Here is a 16,858-nt window from a genome sequence, read left to right as displayed (position 1 = left end):
ATGCATTAAGACATAGTGTTTTGGGATGTTTCCATTGGAGTCAGTGATTTCCCAAGGTATTCTTTACCTGTGATCCTGTATAATATCCCTAAGGGATTATTATGGGCCTTTGTTGTAGAAGGATGATTACATACCTGTTCTCTCTATGCTGCTGTTTCTGGTGTTGCTGTTTTCTTTGTGGTATAATGTAGTCAGAAGTTTGTGTTGTTCCTTTTTCATGTATTTTGGGCACTGCTCCCGAGTATATGTTGACTATTACAGGGTTTAGACTTTCTACCCTGTTAAACCCTGTTATTTGATTGTTGAGTAAAAGTTGTGTATAGGATGTATGTTCTAGGTGCTTCAGAATAGTGCTACCATTTTATGTTTATCTTTTGTCTTCTGACTTACTTCGTTTAACATAACATGTTCTAGGTCCATCCACATTGCTGCGAAGTCTGTGATTGTATCAGTTCTGCCATGTAATATTCCATTGTGTATAGATACCACATCTTAATGATCCATTCATCTGTTGTTGGACATCCTGTTGCTCCAGGACTTGGCTATTATACTGAGTGCTGCGATAAATAGTGGGGTGCATACATATTTTGGAATGAATGTCCTTCCACCTTGGGGATATATACCTACGAGAGCAATTGCTGGGTCAAATGGCAGCTCAATTCTGAGTTCTTTGAGCACTCTCCAGACTGTTCTCCATAGGTGTTGGACTAGGCGGCATTCCCACCAGCAATGGATGAGAGTTCCTTTCATACCACATCCCCGCCAACAGAGATTGTTCCCATTATTTTTGATGTGGGCCATCCTCACTGGTGTAAGGTGGTATCTCATTGTTGTCTTGATTTGGATCTCTCTGATGATGAGTGAAGGTGAGCATGTTTTCATGTGTTTGTTGGCCATCCTTCTGTCTTCTTCAGAGAAGTGTCTATTCATTTCTTCTCCCCATTTTTTATGGCTTTGTTTGGTTTTGGGGGGCTCAGTTTTCTGAGTGCTTTGTAAGTTCTAGATATCAGCCCTTAATCTGATATGTATGAATGGGTTTTCTTAATATTTATTTCTTATTGTGAATGGGTTTTCTTAATATGTATTTCTTCTTTATCATTATTTGGACTGGGGTTTGACTCTGACCTCCTATGTACCAAGCATGCCCTTAGCCCATTGAGCTCACTCTTCAGCCTGAATTTACTCTCAGACAGTAAAATTTCTAGTGATGTAGATGCAAGAAAATAAAAAGGAAGAGACAATAAGCAAGAAGCACAATATAAAGGTAAAGAGATACATAAATTAGGAGGTGTGTCTTTTCTGCTGGAGTTGTGGATAAGAGACTTTTGCTGGTCCCCTTAGCTTGGCAGACATTTGGGGGCTTCCCTGGGCTTGCATCAACCTGGGAACTTTGATCTACTCTGGCATTCATTCCCTGACGGCTTGCCTCGGCTGAGGTGAGTGTTTGGGGGCCGGAGTTGCGGATAAGACTGACTGCTGGACCCCTAGGCCCGACAGACATTTTGGGACCTCCCCCAGCCTGCATCAACCTGGGAACTTTGATCTCCTCCAGCATTAATCCCTTCAAGGCGTGTCTTGGCTGAGGTGTGTGTTTTCTGTTGGAGTTGTGGACAAGAGACTTTTGCTGGTTTCCTTAGCTTGGCAGACATTTGGGGGCTTCCCCGGGCATCCCCTGACGGCTTGCCTCGGCTATGTACTAGCCAATGAGTACCACCACAACACGTAGAAAAACCCACAGCGTAAGCGTGACAATGGGGAGACTATGCAGACCAACTTCAACCATAGAGAATGAAGATGGAAACTCTGATGACCCAACAATGGCCAACTACCTAAGCAGTCTTTCAGAAATGGAGTTTAGAGAAGAAATATGGAGGTTGCTAACAGAAATCAAAGAAAGTATAAATCAGAACACTAATAAAAATCAAGAGAATATGAAGATAGAAATCAGAAAACTCCAAACTGAAATATCAGATCAGATAACAGGTCTGAAAAACTCAGTAGACGAATTGAAGAACATAATGGATGAGCTTTCCAACAGGTTAAAAGCAGCTGAGGATAGAATTAGTGCTTTAGAAGACGAGATGCATAACACATTACACAGCAGAAGAGATTGGAAAAAAGCCTTAAATCAAATGATCAGACAATGGAAAATTTACTCAAAGAATATGAGCAGATGAAAATAGAAGTCTTTGATAAGCTCAACAGAAACAACTTTAGAATCATTGGAGTCCCAGAGACCCAAGAAGAAAATCTTCAGGAAGAATCAATGGTTAAGAACATCATCACAGAAAAACTACCAGAGCTAAAGAAAACATGTGACCAAATCCTGCATGCCCGAAGAGTACCAGCTAAAAAAGACCCCAGGAGAAACACCCCAAGACACATCCTAGTCACCATGATGAAACCCACCGATAGAGATAGAATACTGCAAGCAGCAAGATCGAAAAGGGAAATTACATTCCAGGGAGCATCCTTGAAATTTACAGCAGACCTGTCACCAGAAACACTCAAGGCCAGAAGGCAGTGGTGGGACATAGTGGCAAAACTCAATGAAATAAATGCTTCGCCAAGAGTACTGCACCCAGCAAAACTCAGTTTCAGGTTTGAAGGATGTATACACGGCTTCACAGATAAACAACAGCTCAAAAACTTTGCAGACTCAAAACCAGCCTTAAAGAAAAACTGAAAGATCTACTCTAAAAACAAGACAGAACAAAAAACACACCAAACTTCTACACAAAGATGGCAATAAATCCCATGACAATTATTTCTCTCAATGTCAATGGACTAAATGCACCAGTTAAGAGGCACAGAGTGGCAAAATGGATCAAAAAACTGAAGCCAACCTTCTGCTGTCTACAAGAAACACACCTGAATAGTCAGAATAAACATAGACTCAAAATCAAAGGCTGGAGGAAAATCATTCAAGCAAACAACACCCTTAAAAAAGCGGGGGTGGCCATACTAATATCAGATGACACAAACTTTATACTCAGAAAAGTTGTAAGGGACAAAGATGGATATTATGTACTAATCAAGGGATTTGTACAGCAAGAAGAAATCACTCTCCTAAACATATATGCACCGAATGAGGGACCAGCAAAGTATTTAATACAATTGTTGACAAATCTGAAGAAGGATATCAATAATAACACAATAATTGTGGGAGACCTAAACACAGGCTTGTCAACACTTGATAGGTCAACCAAATGGAAACCCAACAAAAATATACTAGACCTGAAAAGGGAAATGGAAGAAAGAGGCCTAGTAGATATATATAGGGCACTCCATCCTCAGAAACCTGGATATACATTCTTTTCCAATGTACATGGATCATTCTCCAGGATAGATCACGTGCTGGCACATAAAACATACCTCCATAAAATAAAAAAGATAGACATTTTGCAGGCTACCTTTGCTGACCACAAGGCTCTGAAGTTAGATGTGAACTACAAAGGGACACAGAAGAAAAAATTTAACACCTGGAAGTTAAACAGCCTCATACTGAATAACCAGTGGGTCCGAGATGAAATCAAGGAGGAAATCAAAAGGTTCCTGGAAACAAACGACAATAAAGACACAAACTATCAAAACTTATGGGACGCAGCAAAAGCAGTACTGAGAGGAAAATTTATAGTTTTGCAAGCACACATCAGGAAGGAAGAAGGAGCTTACCTGAGTAGCTTAATGACACAGCTAATAGAACTAGAAAGTGCTCAACAAAAGGACCCAAAAATAGGGAGACAGAAGGAAATAACAAAGCTGAGAGCAGAAATCAACGAAGTGGAAACCCAAAAAACAATCTGAAAGATCAATGAAAGCAGAAGTTGGTTCTTTGAAAAAATAAACAAGATTGATAGACCATTGGCAAAACTCACAACGCAAAAGAGAGAAACTTGATAACGCGTATTAGAAATGAAAAGGGGGAGATCACTACAGATACTGCAGAGATTCAAAGGATATTCAGAGAATACTTTGAGAAACTCTATGCCACTAAATATGAGAACCTGGAAGAAATGGATAAATTTCTGAACTCATATAACCTTCCACAGTTGAATAAAGAAGAGGTAGCATATCTAAACACCCCCATCACTATTGAGGAAATTAAAACTGTAATCAAAAATTTACCCAAAAACAAAAGCCCAGGCCCTGATGGATTCACGAATGAATTCTTTCAAACCTTTCAAGAGGAACTACTACCAATCCTGGCCAGGCTCTTTTATGAAATCGAAAAAACAGGAACACTTCCAAATAGCTTTTATGAAGCCAACATCACCTTAATACCAAAACCTGATAGAGATGCTGCCAAAAAAGAAAATTATAGACCAATATCCCTGATGAACACAGATGCAAAGATCCTCAACAAAATCCTGGCGAACAGGATCCAGTGCCTCATCAAGAAGATCATTCACTTTGATCAAGCAGGTTTCATCCCAGGAATGCAAGGCTGGTTTAACATCGTAAATCTATCAATATAATACACAACATAAACAAAAAAAAATCACATGGTCATATCAATAGATGCAGAAAAAGCATTTGATAAGTTTCAACACCCATTCTTGATGAAAACTCTCAGCAAGATAGGAATAAAAGGAACCTTTCTCAATATAGTCAAAGCCATCTACCAGAAGCCAGTGGCAAATATTATCCTCAATGGAGAAAAACTAAAAGCCTTCCCTCTAAATTCTGGTACAAGACAAGGCTGTACTCTCTCACCACTCCTATTCAACATAGTACTGGAAGTACTTGCTATAGCGATTAGGCAAGAAAAAGATATCAAGGGAATCCAGATAGAAAAGGAAGAAGTCAAGCTCTCACTGTTTGCAGATGACATGATACTCTACTTAGAAAACCCTAAAGACTCTACCAAAAAGCTTCTAGAAATAATAGATTCATATAGCAAAGTGGCAGGCTACAAAATTAACACACAAAAATCAATGGCCTTTTTATACACTAATAATGATAGGGAAGACATGGACATTAAGAGAACAATCCCATTCACATTAGTTCCACACAAACTCAAATATCTTGGAGTCAACCTGACTAAAGATGTGAAGGATCTATACAAAGAAAACTACAAAACACTGCTCCAAGAAATAAGAGAGGACACTCGGAAATGGAAACATATACCATGCTCATGGATTGGCAGGATCAACATCATTAAAATGGCAATACTTCCAAAAGCATTGTACAGATTTAACGCGATTCCTCTGAAGATACCCATGACATTCTTCAAAGAAGTGGATCAAATACTTCTGAAATTCATCTGGAACAACAAACAACCTCGAATAGCTAAAGCACTCCTTGGGAAAAGGAATATGGGAGGCATTACTTTCCCCAATTTTAAGCTGTATTACAAAGCAATAGTTATAAAAACAGCATGGTATTGGAATAAAGACAGACCCTCAGATCAGTGGAATAGGCTTGAGTACTCAGAGAAGGTTCCTCAGACATATAACCACCTCGTTTTTGATAAAGGAGCAAGAAATCCTAAATGGAGCAGGGAAAGCCTATTCAACAAGTGGTGTTGGCACAACTGGTTAGCCACTTGCAAAAAAGCGAACTCAGACCCACAGCTAACACCATGTACAAAGGTAAAATCCAAATGGATTAAAGACCTTGATATCAGAACTGAAACTATAAGGTATATAGAACAACATGTAGGTGAAACACTCCAGGACGTTGAGACTAAAGGCATCTTTAAGGAGGAGACAGCACTTTCCAAGCAAGTGGAAGCAGAGATAAACAGATGGGACTATATTAAGCTGAGAAGCTTCTGCATCTCAAAGGAAATAGTGCCCAGAATACAAAGGCCACCCACTGAGTGGGAGAAATTATTCACCCAATACTCATCAGATAAAGGACTAATATCCAAAATTTACAAGGTACTGACAGAACTATACAAGAAAAAAACAACTAACCCCATCAAAAAATGGGGAGAAGAAATGAACAGACACTTTGAAAAAGAAGAAAGGCAAATGGCCAAAAGGCACATGAAAAGATGTTCAACATCACTAATCGTCAAGGAGACGCAAATCAAAACTACTATGAGGTACCACCTCACACCACTGAGATTGGCACACATCACAAAAAAGGAAAACAAGCAGTGCTGGCGGAGATGTGGAGAGAAAGGAACTCTTTTTCACTGCTGGTGGGAATGCCGTCTAGTACAACCTTTATGGAAAGCGATATGGAGATTCCTTCACAAACTGGAAATTGAGCTTCCATATGATCCAGCTATTCCACTCCTAGGAATATACCCAAGGAACACAAAAATACAATACAAAAATCCCTTCCTTACTCCTATATTCATTGCAGCGCTATTTACAATAGCCAGACTCTGGAAACAACCAAGATGCCCTTCAACAGATGAGTGGCTGAAGAAACTGTGGTACATATACACAATGGAATACTATGCAGCCATCAGGAGAGATGAAGTCATGAAATTTTCCTATACATGGATGTACATGGAATCTATTATGCTGAGTGAAGTAAGTCAGAGGGAGAGAGAAAGATGCAGAATGGTTTCACTCATCTATGGGCTTTAAGAAAAATGAAGGACATTTTTAACATTATCTCAGATACAAGAGAGATGAGGGCTGGTAGGTGCAGCTCAGGACATGAAGCTCATCGCATAGAGTGATGAGTGCAGTTGCAGAGATGACTACACTGAAAACTATCATAACAATGTGAATGAATGAGGGAAGTAGAAAGCCTGTCTCGAGTACAGGTGTAGGGGGGTGGGGAGGAGGGTGATCTGGGAAATTGGTGGTGGGAATGTTGCACCGGTAAAGGGGGGTGTTCTTTACATGACTGTAATCATACAACTATAATCATGTTTGTAATCACGGTGTTTAAATGAAGATAAAAAAAAGAATGAAAAAAAAAGAATACAGTATTCTGACTAAGTTAAATAACAAGAAAGATCAAACTTGTTTTAATTTGCATAGATTGTGTCATTTACACACAGTAATGCAATGTATTACAGAACATAAAGTTAGTAAAGTTGGTACATTAAAGCACCAAAACCCACAGTACTGTACTGTAGAGTTTACAAGCTGGAAAAAGGATATTTAAAATAAAATAAAATAATGGTGACGAGGTGGTCATAAGTGCGAGTGGTCGCTAAACAGGTAGGTCATTAATTGAGGAGTATATATCTTATTTAATCATGAAAGCAGATATTCTTTCCACTTAAAATAACATGTATAGACTTTGGAAATTAAAGAAAATAAGTATGCTAAAATAATTAGCTGTTTAAAATGTTTTTTTCATGTAAGTGAAAACACTATGTGATTTCATTCACATGTTGAAACTCTGAATGTATTATGGAAGAATGAGAAGACAATACAAGGGTTAAGACTCTTTATTTGCATAAGACCAACCAGAATTTGAACCCCAACACTATACTCGTTCTCATTGGCAGGAGAAATTCCTAAGTAGAGATTCAATAGTAAGTCCTGAGTATCACTGCTATGGTAAATATATGTTCATAGAAACATCTAGTAGAAATATGACTCACAGGGGACCAGGACTGCATGATCATTATTATTATAGCATGAAAATTAAAAAGAAAATATGTAACACTGTAACTTTGTGTTCATAAATATGACTTTAATAAAAAGCAATGGTCTAAAAAAAAAAAGAGATACTTAAAATTAGTTTATATTGGGGCCGGGAAGGTGGCACTAGAGGTAAGGTGTCTGCCTTACAAGCGCTAGCGTAGGACGGACCTCGGTTCGATCCCCCGGCGTCCCATATGGACTCCCCAAGCCAGGGGCGATTTCTGAGCTCATAGTCAGGAGTAACCCCTGAGCATCAAACGGGTGTGGCCCAAAAACAAACAAAAAAAATTAGTTTATATTTCAGAATAATAAATATGTAAGTCTATGCGTTCAAGATTTGTCTATATTTGTGGATGTGGATGTTTCAATTACATGTATGTGTTGGTTTGTGTGTATTAGTTGATGCAGCTACTAATAAAATATTAATATTTATAATATTAATAACATATTAATAAAATATCCCAGACTGGGAGGCTTAAATATTGACTCCTACACTGCAATTTGCGTTAAATTAATTCACCTCCAAGTGTCAGCCACTAGTAACGCATATCAGTATCAACAGTTGTGGAGGCTAGAAACCAAGAATCAAAGGAGATTGAGAGCTGGTTCAGTATCTGCAAGCAGGAGGCTGTAAATACAATTCTTGGTGACATCGCCGTTTCTTAAATGCGAACACAGCAGCTCTATCATGATCCTTAGAACCGCCAACTGATCTGTGGGTGACACCAGGGAGCCCCTCAGCGGTCGGTGCGCGCACCACACCAAATTTTCGGTCCAACTCCTGGCTAAAGCAAAATATTAAAAGAAGGACGAATAAAGTTTAAAACTGAAATAAAATGGGGGAAAAATAAACACAAATGCAACTGGTCTTGGCCACTTTGCTTTCTGAAGGCCACACTCCGTGGTGTCAGTTGGTCAGTGGGCTGTGCAATATTTCTCTGCGCCAGAGAAATGAGCATTTGCCGCCAAATTTCTCCACGAGTTCATGTCACTTCCTTTACGGACACCATTGGAACTGGAGCACAGCCCATCCAGAGGACCTCTGTTCACCTAGTCATCTTTTTGAAGGTCTTCCAAGTCACATTTGGAGGTACGGAGCATTAGGCTTTCAACATGGGAGTTTCCTGGGAATACAAATCAATCTCGAATAGACGGGAAAAGTAGATTTCTAAGAAGAAAAAAAAGGGCTATTAGCCTAAAGTTGAAATAGGAAATGAGACATCCCATAAATAATATGGTTACATTCCTTTCCCTTTCACCACTTTCCCCCAATCCCCCCTAAATAGATTTCTGGTTTGGTTTACAGGTGAATTAAATATATATTTTGAGGTACAGAAAATCCTTTTACTATCTAGCTCCAAAAAAAGTTGATTAGCTTGATTAGCTTGATTCATTTTGAAGCAGATTGAAAAAAAAATTAAAAACATTATAGGCTGATCTTTAAAGCAAAGGTACAGAAATCTGATGGAATATTTATATTCATATAAATGCTCAGATACTCAAATTTATACTCATACATTTGTATATCAAAAGTAAAATAAGAGTAATAAGTAACATCTTATGTGTTTATTTTATATAAATATATAATGGACTTTCAAATATTATTTACTCTATGACATTTATTATGATAAACTAGATACACATATATAAATAATAAATGTCCATAAAAATGAATAACAGGGCAGAAGTGATGTATAGCGGGTAGAACACTTATCTTGCATGTGGCCAACTGGGTTCAATCCCTGGCATCCCATATATGGTCCCCTGAACATGACCCAGAGTGATTCCTAAGCCAGGAGTAACTCCCCAGCATCCTGGGTGTAGGCCCCCATAAATTTATTTTTAAGTCATTACTTATGGAAACATAAATGCAAGGCCTTTGATATTTAGCCTCTTCCACTTCATAAGAAGTGTTTGAGATTCATCTATGCTTGTGTGGTTCTTAGCAGTTGGTTTCTCTTTATAGTGAAGAATATCTCACTGATGGATACTTTAGAATTCATTATTCATAGGCACACTGAAGGATATAATGGTTGCTTCCAGGTTTCTTTGTTTTATTTTATACTCATATACTGTGCTGTTCAGAGCTCCTTCCTTCCTTCCTTCCTTCCTTCCTTCCTTCCTTCCTTCCTTCCTTCCTTCCTTCCTTCCTTCCTTCCTTCCTTCCTTCCTTCCTTCCTTCCTTCCTTCCAGCTCCTGGCAGGCACGGGGGACCATATGGGACACCGGGATTTGAACCAACCACCTTAGGTCCTGGATCGGCTGCTTGCAAGGCAAACGCCTCTGTGCTATCTCTCCGGGCCCTCTCTCCCTCCCTCCCTTCCTTCCTTCCTCCCTCCCTTTCTTCCTTCCTTCCTTCCTTCCTTCCTTCCTTCCTTCCTTCCTTCCTTCCTTCCTTCCTTCCTTCCTTCCTTCCTTCCTTCCTTCCTTCCTTTTTTTTTGGGGGGGGGGCACACTAGCCAGAAGATAAGGTAAGGTATTTAAGTGGCAAGAAACAGTTTCTGACAGGAGAGGTCAAAGGGAAAGGAGACAAGAGGTTAGAGAGGAGACAGAAGAGGTCAGAGGGAAAGGAGACAAGAGGTTAGAGAGGAAACAGGAGAGGTCAGAGGGAAGAAAGAGGAAACAAGAGAGGTTAGAATAAGGAGACAGGAGAGGTCAGAGGGAAGAAACTAAAGTCAGAGAGAAGGAGGAGACAGGAGAGGTCAGAGGGATGGGAGAGGAAACAAGTGAGGTCAGAATCGGGAGACAGGAGAGGTCAGAGGGAAGAGACTAAAGTCAGAAGGAAGAGACAGGAGAGGTCAGAGGGAAGAAACTAAAGTCAGAGAGAAGGAGGAGACAGGAGAGGTCAGAGGGATGGGAGAGGAAACAAGTGAGGTCAGAATCGGGAGACAGGAGAGGTCAGAGGGAAGAGACTAAAGTCAGAAGGAAGAGACAGGAGAGGTCAGAGGGAAGAAACTAAAGTCAGAGAGAAGGAGGAGACAGGAGAGGTCAGAGGGATGGGAGAGGAAACAAGTGAGGTCAGAATCGGGAGACAGGAGAGGTCAGAGGGAAGAGACTAAAGTCAGAAGGAAGAGACAGGAGAGGTCAGAGGGAAGAGAGAGGAAACAGGAGAGGTCAGATGAGGAGGCAGGAGAGGTCAGAGAGAAGAGACTAAAATTAGAGAGAGGAAGGAGACAGAAGAGGTCAGAGGGAAGGGAGAGGAAACAGGTGAGGTCAGAATGGGGAGGCAGGAGAGGTCAGAAGGAAGAGAGAGGAAACAGGAGGGGTCAGATGGAGAGGCAGGAGAGGTCAGAGGGAAGAGAGAGGAAACAGGAGGGGTCAGATGGAGAGGCAGGAGAGGTCAGAGGGAAAAGACTAAAGTCCTCTTTCCTTCCTTCCTTCCTTCCTTCCTTCCTTCCTTCCTTCCTTCCTTCCTTCCTTCCTTCCTTCCTTCCTTCCTTCCTTCCTTCCTTCCTTCCTTCCTTCCTTCCTTCCTTCCTTCCTTCTTTCTTTCTTTCTTTCATCGATCTATCTATCATCTATCTATCTATTTATCTATCATCTATCTATATCTATCTCCATGCATAAATCAATAAATTGGTTGATCAATCAACCTTTTAGTAGAATATCTACATATCTATCTACAGATATTATCTACAGAGAGATATAGATTTAGAGGGATAGAGAGATAGATAGATGCATTCAAAAGAACACAACCTTGGGAAAAAAGATGCAACTTTAGATTTTTAAAATAAAGTTATTTTAGCTAAGGATATGGCTCAGTGATTGAGCACATGGGAGCAACACACACAAAGTAATAATAAATAAAAAATTTAGGGGAAATGATAACATTTCTAAAAGTATGATGCTAGGATTAATAGGAATTATTCCCACATATGGGAATAAATAGACATGCTTGAATATATTGTATCTACTCAAATGGAAAAATATAGTCAATGCTATATAAAAATATAAAATCATGTTGGATTGAAAAGTTTGTCACAACAAAACTTGAAAACTATTTTATAGAATATTGAGGGCCCCAAATGGCCAAAATAGTATTAATAAAACACTAATAAATTTTATGATGTATAAAATGAGATGTGAAATATTGGTATGAGGATGGAGACACCAGGAGAATCATGGAACATAAGACAATTGATATATAAAAAACATTTATATATTGATATATAAAATGTATAAAATGAAGTGATTAATGATTAGGTTGTGATCAGTGGAAAAGAGAATTGGATCTCCACAGTGAACAACATAAATACAAGTCTACAGAGTGAAAATATTAATGCAGAGGGAAGGCTAGATCTTTTAGAAGAAAATATAAGGAAATACTCGTGACTTAGTGTAGGAAAATAGGTTAACATGGCTCAAAGGATATAAGCCATGAAGTACAATATTAAAACATTTGCCTACATTTATTGAAAAGATTATTATGACAAGGTTCCTTCCTTATCAGAAAAGGACCATAAAAGTAGCAAAAAGACTTTTTGATATGCACACCCCCCACCCCTTTTAGTAAAAGTATCGCAAACCACAGTACTTAAAAGGAAGAGAAAGAGAGAGAGAAGAAAAGTGTCATAGGGAAATCTGGGGGTGAGGTTGAAATGATGAGAGGGTAACTGGAGTAACTGGGAAAATTGAAATTAACACTGGTGAAGAAATGGGCATTGGAACATTGTATGACCAAAACTCAACTATCAGCAACTTTTTAACTCTGTATTTCAATGTAATTTAAATTTTATTTGTTTGGTTTTTTTTTTTTTTTTGGTTTTTGGGTCACACCCAGCAGCACTCAGGGGTTACTCCTGATTCTACCCTCAGAAATTTGCTTCTCACAGGCTTGGGGACCATATGGAATGCCAGGATTCTAACCACCGTCCTTCTGCATGCAAGGCAAACGCCCTACCTCCATGCTCTCTCTCCAGTCCCTCAATGTAATTTAAATTTTAAAAAAAGCAGAGAAGGGAAGATATTTCTATTATATGCTACATATCTTTATATATGTATATATACATATATGTATTATATATAAACATTCATACACGTTCATGTGTCTGACTTTACAGTATTTCTGCAAACAAGAAGAGAAAAAAACAAACATCTATATACGCCTATGCAAACTCTTTAGGAATCTGGTAAATGCAAATTACAACCACAAAGAGACATCATTTCAGGGAAAAAAAATCTGATATTTAAGACCAGTTAGAGAGAGACTTCAGATGGAGTTCAATCCTATGGTTAGAAACCACTAGGCTGAAATTCAGCCTGGATACTCACTGTTTGGTTTCAAACAATTTATCCTCATCCTCTCCATCCCAAGTTTTCTTACACCCAAGGGGGAAGACAGTAAGATAATGCTTGGAAAGCAGTCAGACATAAAATAGAATTCTCACCTCATATGCATTTTACGGAAAGTTGATGGTTTTGAGTAGACTGAGGTTTTGTCTTGCATGCTGCTAACCTTGCTTCAATCCTTCATACTGGTGTGGTTCTCAGAGCATTGGCAAGAGTGAACCTGAACACAAAGACAGAAATAAACACTGGGCACCTGGCACCTCCCAAAAACCAAAAAAGAGAAAACTTTTTGCAGCTAGTGTCGATGGAGGGTTCACTGGAATCAAGCACTGCCCCAGGCTCAGGATGGTTATGTGCTTACTATGTGTATTTTACAAATGGGCATTTTACAGGAAACCAATATAGGGTAGAATTTAGGGAGCAAGGATCTAGACTTGGATTAACCAGGCTTGGAAATGTGCAGGTAAAAACCTGGGTTACTGCCTCCCTGTTGCCATAGAAACATCAGGGTGGGGGGATACAGAAACTCTTCAAGGTCGCTGCTTACATCAGTCCTCGGTTGCTGAAACAGACACACAATGACCACTCAGCCAGGTCAGCCGATTTCCTCTTCTGGTTAGAAGTTGTGTCATGGCTTTCAGTATGGTTCTATAAACAGATGAGTAACAATGGAGTCCATGGTGCTTCTAATAGCAATTTGTCCAGTCAGCCCACAGCATTATTTATCAAAATGTGCTTTTGGAGCCACAGTAGGTATCTGGACATTTCTGCAATATTGTCTGCACAGAGAGTACCACTGAGAGGCATGAGGTTGGAGCAAAATATCATCAGGCCTTGTTGGGAAGCACTGTTAATACTTTCAATCTACAGGGAAATCAGGTTAGCTGTGGACATAGTTTTTGAGCTTTTGTTCCTGAATTTATAATCTTAGAATTAAAAAAGATCAGCAAATACTATTTGTTTCATTCATTCATTCATTCATTCATTCATTCATTCATTCATTCATTCAGGATTTGAGGCCGCACTCAGTGGTGCTCAGGGATTACTTCTGGTTTTGTGCTCAGGGATTACTCCTAAGCATACAGCACACCTGATGGACTCAAGGGGTTCCAGGGTTCAAACTCAGGGTGGCCTCATGCAAGGAAAGGATCTTACCCATTAGACTATCTTTTAGGCCCTGCAAATGCATTTCAAGTTTCACCTTTTCTCTCCCCTGCCAGAACATTTTGGACATGCTTATTGCAAGCTGGGGTTATTTTGATTTCACTTCTGGATTATTCTGTCACTGGCTAGAGATCTTTCTTCTCTTGCCTCTTGTGAGTTTCCCTTGCTTGCTTGAGTTCTGCCTCCTTCAGCAGCACTGAGTCATACTGTCATCCATCCCTAAGCTTGGTGTCATTTCTCTGTATCATTCATAAAGGAAGGAAAATATTCTGGTCCTCTGGATGTGAAACATGACATGTGACTGACATGAGTTCTTCTCAAAAATGAGCTCTGATGGGTCAGAGTCCACACGTGGGACAGGAATATCAGCAAATGGTTGTGTGAGCAAATTCAAGGACAAGTGAATAAATAGGCAGTTACTGGGAAACTTGATTAGATTGAAATTCAAAATGTGGCTTTAATGGGCCTACTCAGAAGCCTCTACTAGAAATTTGGAATTCAGATTCATTTTGTTTCTTTGTGGTAGTTATGGGGTGGTGACTCCCAAGCAGTGCTCAAAAGAACAGACAATTTTAGGCCAACCGAGTCATTCATTGCTTCAGCACAAGGCCCTGAAGATGAGATACTGCTGGGGTGCTGCATGTTGGTGCTGGAGTGTCCAGGGGTGCTGGAGGGCCTCCAAGTCCTCCCCTGGAGGTACTGGTTACCTCTAGGACTGCACCTGGCAACACTAGGGAGACCATGGGAGCTAGGAATTAAATCTGAGTTAGGGGTATGCCCAGCGTGTGCCCTAAGCACTCTCTGTCCCAGTCAGTTTATTTTGTAGAACTAACTGAATAATCTTTAGCAATGAGGTTAGAAAGGGAGACAGAGGCAAGGAGCTGAAGTGGAGCAACAGAGAGGTAGCTGGGATGACAGAGAGCCCCAGACTTCCTAGGAGCTGGCCAACTTCCTGGCTCTCCCTGATGCATGGACAAAACACAATTGCACACTCACTCACACACACTCACTCACACACCCACATACTTAACCACAAAATTTACTAAAGTTTGCTTTGCTTAGCTCTCCTTGAATCACACTATTACTGCATAGAACAGTTTTTCAAGCTTACTGGAGCTTTGATTCTTGGTGGTGGGAATGTTGCACCAGTGAAGAGGGGGTGTTCTTTACATGACGGAAACTCAACTACAATCATATTTGTAGTCAAGGTGTTTAAATAAAGATATTAATCAACCCTTACTCTATCCATGAGAATTGAAATGCTCAGGATTTTTATTTGCATGTGTGGATAAAATGCTTTGAAACTGATAATGAAATGTACTTTATTTCAAGGTTGTTCAGTCACCCATTCAGTCAACAATAGTTTATGAAGCAGCTACTATCATCGGTACTTTTTAGAACTTCACTATTTGCCCGTCACTTTGTTTTTCTGTTGACAAGGACAACTGCCTTTAATAATCTCCCCTTTCTATTTACTTTTATCAACAGTAGAATGAAAAACAAGCAGGTTACCAAATACTGAGTTGGTGAACAATAACAAGTAAAACAGAAGTTCTTAAGCTTTGAATGGAAGCCTGCGCTGGGCTCAAAGTACATGATGTCTACTATCTTTATTTATGGGAGCAAAGAGAACATTCTGTCTATTTCCTGTTTTCCACTTAGATTTGCGTTGGCCTGTTGAAGGTGTAGTAAATACATAATGGATACATAATCAGAGTGTTGTGTGATTTATACATATAAACATGTAGCTTGTACTCTACAATTTTGATCTAAATATGTAGAAGCCAGGGTTTCTACTGAATACAGTTTCTAACACAATCCTACAGTGAGGGAGAGTTGATCACTCTTCTGTAAAGAAAATGGATGCCGTTTACAGTCCAGCAAATAAATACTCTGGACTTTTTCTTCTGTTCATGTTTCTTAATCTAATTTTCATGGGGTATTCTTCACCACCATCACAACCCCATCGTTCATGGGGTTTGCTTTAATGATGAGGGATATGAGATTTAAAAAAGTCACCTTTTACATTTATTCATTCATTTTTTTTTTTTGGCAGGGGGACAAATACCTGGTTTGTCAATGTATAGGGCACTTTGTTTTCCTCAGCATTTTATTTTTTCATTTAGTTTAACTAGCTGCTGTTATTTGGGTGTCTAAAGCAATGAAAATTGAGAAAGTATAAACATGATCTAATGAAACAATTAGATTTCTATGTGCATAAAACAAAAATTGAAATCAAACTGGTAAGTGTTTAGAAAGCAAAAGAGACAACAAGTCACACACACATGAAAACACACATACATATACATGAAGAGAAAATGTACTTATAATAAGCAGCCAATATTTAGGTGTTATTATATTAACATATTTTCTTTGATAAGCAAATTGTGATATATTAATTATATTAGGCCTCCCCAGTAGGTAGATGAGTATTTCTCTAGTTATCTAGTTATCCAGATAACTAGCTATCTAGTTATCTGGATAACTAGCAACTACACTGCTAGTCAAAGGCTTAACATGGTGGAGAAAGGATTTGTATAGGAAAAAAGTGGGTAGAAACCCTTTCATGCTATAAAAAGCAGTCAACTAGGCAAGGAGCTTCAAAGCTTCTGTTTCTAAGCATGAACATCAATTCCCATGCAGGAGTTTCTGTGATTCTGGTGGAGACTCTGGGTAGACTTTTTTATTTCAGTTTTTTCTTTTTTTTTGGGTCACACCCTTCAGTGCTCAGGGGTTACTCCTGGCTCTACGCTCAGAAATCGATCCTGGCAGGCTTGGGGGACCATATGGGATGCCAGGATTTGAACCACCCACCTTTTGCATGCAAGGCAAACACCTTA

Source organism: Suncus etruscus, chromosome 6 (genome assembly GCF_024139225.1).
Source record: "Suncus etruscus isolate mSunEtr1 chromosome 6, mSunEtr1.pri.cur, whole genome shotgun sequence".
In the NCBI taxonomy this organism is placed as follows: domain Eukaryota; kingdom Metazoa; phylum Chordata; class Mammalia; order Eulipotyphla; family Soricidae; genus Suncus; species Suncus etruscus.
The sequence above is the reverse complement of the archived record's forward strand: the minus strand, read 5'-3'. Positions refer to the sequence as shown.